We start from the raw sequence: 3,926 nt of genomic DNA, 5'->3' as shown, positions 1-3,926 counted from the left end.
CATGATGATTTGTTGAAGTCTGGCTGGCTGAGAAGCCATGTCTAATCTCATTGGACCGAGGTTTCAACTTATCACCACAAGAGCTTGTTGATTTTTATCAATCTTGCTTTTGGAGCAGTGATCTGCTAAGGCTTGGCTGGCCATTGGCCATGTCTAGTGTTTTGGACCGAAGCTTTCTTTGAAAGCTTGGCTGGCTGTGAAGCCATGTCTAATCTTTAGACTAAAGCTTTAGACTAACATTGCATGATTCCTGGAATTCTCATTAAGAATTTTGATATCTTTATTTTCTTCTTCACTTAATTTTCGAAAAATCCAAAAAAAAAAATTACAAAATCATAAAAAACCAAAAATATTGTATGTTTCTTGTTGAGTCTAGAGTCTCATGTTAAGTTTGGTGTCAATTGCATATTTTCCTTGCATTTTTCGAATTCATGCATGTGTCTGCATTAATCTTCAAGTTGTTCTTGATGATTTCATTGCTCTGATCTTTGAATTCTCTTGACTTGAGTGTTTTGTTGTTTGTCATATGCATTCCCATTTTGTTAGTGTCAGCAGTATACAAACTGCTAAGTTTGGTGTCTTGCATGCATTGTTATTTGATTTTAGTTGCATTTTGATTATTCCTCATTATTAAAAATCCAAAAATATTTTTTTAATTTGTGTCTTTTCAAGTCAATAATACAGGGAATTAAAGATTCAGAACATTCAGCAGAGGAATTACACAGAAAAAGCTGGGCGCTCAAAACGCCCAGTGAAAAAGGCAAACTGGCGTTTAAACGCCAGCTAGGGTGCCTGGCTGGGCGTTTAACGCCCAAAAGGGTAGTGGTTTGGGCGTTAAACGCCAGAATGTGCACCATTCTGGGCGTTTAACGCCAGCATGGCACAAGAGGGAAGATTTTGTTTTCAAATCAATTTTTTTTTTAGTTTTCAAAATCTTTTTCAAATCATATCTTTTCAATCATATGTTTTCAAAATCAATTTCTTTCCTTTTTCAAAAATACTTGCTATCAATTAATGATTTGATTCAACATTTCAAGTTTGTTGCCTTTTCTGTTGAGAAAGGTTTAATGTTTAAATCATATCTTTTCTTGTTAGCCAAGTTAATATTTTTTTTAAAATCAAATCTTTTTAAAATGTTTTTCAAATCATATCTTCTCAATCACATCTTTTTAAAATCAATCATCTCTTTTTAATCACATCTTTTTCAAAATAGTTTTCAATCATATCTTTTAATTTCTAATTTCAAAATCTTTTTCAAAAATCACTTGATTTCTTTTCCACTCTTAGTTTTCGAAAATCAATTAAAGTTTTTCAAAATGTTTTTAAAATCTCTTACTTAATTTTCGAAAATTCTTCCCCTCTTCTCACATTCTTCTTCTACCTCTTCCTTCTATTTTTCTATTCCTCTGACACCTCAAGGAATCTCTATACTGTGACATAGAGGATTCCATATTTTTTTTGTTCTCTTCTCTTTCATATGAGCAGGAGCAAAGACAAAAGCATTCTTGTTGAGGCTGATCCTGAACCTGAAAGGACCTTGAAGCGAAAGCTAAGAGAAGCTAAGGCACAATTCTCTGCCGGTACCGGCGTGAATATGATCTCCACCAGACAAACGTAACGCTTTAGCTAGTACACGAAAGTGCATACCATGATTCTTCTGTCTATCGATAACTGCGTGCATTGCACGATGGATATGAAGAAGTAGTCCATTATCCCGGCAATAATGAGCCAAACTAGTATTTGCAGTGAATCCCCCTGTTAAGTAATCGTGCATTACGATAGGAGCGCCCAATTCTCTAGCAAATACAGCTCTTTTTATCATTTCTTCGCATGTACCTGCAGTAGCGTTCAAGTAATGCCCTTCTGACATGCTTTCAGAATGGACCATTTTGGATATATTCTATGATGGTCTATCTGAGTTCTCTAAGATGTCACTGGACCATTCTGCAGGTGGATCCATTCACCTAAAGAAAATGCCTACAGAAGCTCAAGAACTAATTGAAATGGTTGCAAATAACCAATTCATGTACACTTCTGAAAGGAATCCTGTGAACAATAGGGCAAATCAGAAGAAAGGCGTTCTTGAGATTGACACTCTGAATGCCATATTGGCTCAGAACAAAATATTGACTCAAAAAGTCAATATGATTTCTCAAAGTCTATCTGGAATGCAAAATGCACCAAACAGTACTAAGGAAGCTATCTTCTGAAGAAGAAGCTTATGATCCTGAGAACCCTGCAATGGCAGAGGTGAATTACATGGGTGAAGCCTTTGGCAACACCTATAATCCTTCATGGATGAATCATCCAAATTTTTCATGGAAGGATCTACAGAAGCAAGAATTCAATAATAACAATGGTGGAAGAAACAGGTTTAGCAATAGCAAACCTTTTCCATCATCATCTCAGTAATAGATAGAGCATTCTGAGCAGAATTCTTCTAACTTAGCAAACTTAGTCTCTGATCTATCTAAGGCCACTCAAAGTTTCATGACTGAAACAAGGTCCTCCATTAGAAACTTGGAGGGACAAGTGGGTCAGCTGAGCAAGAGAATTACTAAACTCCCTCCTATTACTCTCACAAGCAATACAGAAGAAAATCCAAAAGGAGAGTGCAAGGCTATTAACATGGCCGAACTTGGAGAGGAGAAAGAGGCAGTGAGCGCCACTGAGGAAGGCATCAATGGACGTCCACTGGCTTCCAATGAGTTCCCTAATGAGGAACCATGGGAATCTGAGGCTCACATTGAGACCATAGAGATTCCATTGGATTTACTTCTGCCATTCATGAGCTCTGTTGAGTATTCTTCCTCTGAAGAGGATGAGTATGTCACTGAAGAGCAAGTTGCTAAATACCTTAGAGCAATCATGAAGCTAAATGACAAGTTATTTGGAAATGAGACTGGGGAGGATGAACCCACTTTGCTCACCAAAGAACTGGATGACTTGTCTAGGCAGAAATTACCTCAAAAGAGACAGGATCCTGGAAAGTTTTCAATACCTTGTACCATAGGCACTATGACCTTCGAGAAGGCCTTGTGTGACCTAGGGTCAAGTGTAAACCTCATGCCTCTCTCTGTAATGGAGAAGCTAGGGATCTTTGAGGTGCAAGCTGCAAAAATCTCACTAGAGATGGCAGACAACTCAAGAAAACAAGCTTATGGGCTTGTAGAGGATGTTCTGGTAAAAGTTGAAGACCATTACATCCCAGCTGATTTCATAGTCCTAAAGACTGGGAAATGCATGGAGGAATCCATCATCCTTGGCAGACCCTTCCTAGCCACAGCAAAGGCTGTGATTGATGTTAATAGAGGAGAATTAATCATTCAAGTGAATGAAGAATCCTTGGTGTTCAAGGCTCAAGGATATCCCTCTGTCACCATGGAGAGGAAGCATGAAGAGCTTCTCTCAAAGCAGAGCCAAACAGAGCCCCCACAGTCAAACTCTGAGTTTGGTGTTGGGAGGTTCCAACATTGCTCTGAACATCCCTGAGGCTCCATGAGAGCCCTCTGTCAAGCTACTGACATTAAAGAAGCGCTTGTTGGGAGGCAACCCAATGTTATATTTTATCTATTTTCCTTTGTTATTTTATGTTTTCTATAGGTTAATGATCATGAGAAGTCACAAAATCAATGGAAAAAGCAAAAACAGAATGAAAAATAGAAAGAAAAACAGCACACCCTGGAGGAAGAACCTGCTGGCGTTTAAACGCCAGTAAGGCTAGCAGATGGGCGTTTAACGCCCAGTCTGGCACCATTCTGGGCGTTTAACGCCAGAAAGGGGCACCAGACTGGCGTTAACCGCCAGAGAAGAGCAAGAACTTGGCGTTAAACGCCAGAAATGGGCACCAGCCCGACGTTTAACGCCAGAATTGGCACAGGGAGCAATTTTGCTCGCCACTTGGTGCAGGGATGACTTTTCCTTGA

The sequence above is a fragment of the Arachis duranensis genome, chromosome 4 (genome assembly GCF_000817695.3).
Source record: "Arachis duranensis cultivar V14167 chromosome 4, aradu.V14167.gnm2.J7QH, whole genome shotgun sequence".
In the NCBI taxonomy this organism is placed as follows: Eukaryota; Viridiplantae; Streptophyta; class Magnoliopsida; order Fabales; family Fabaceae; genus Arachis; species Arachis duranensis.
The sequence above is the reverse complement of the archived record's forward strand: the minus strand, read 5'-3'. Positions refer to the sequence as shown.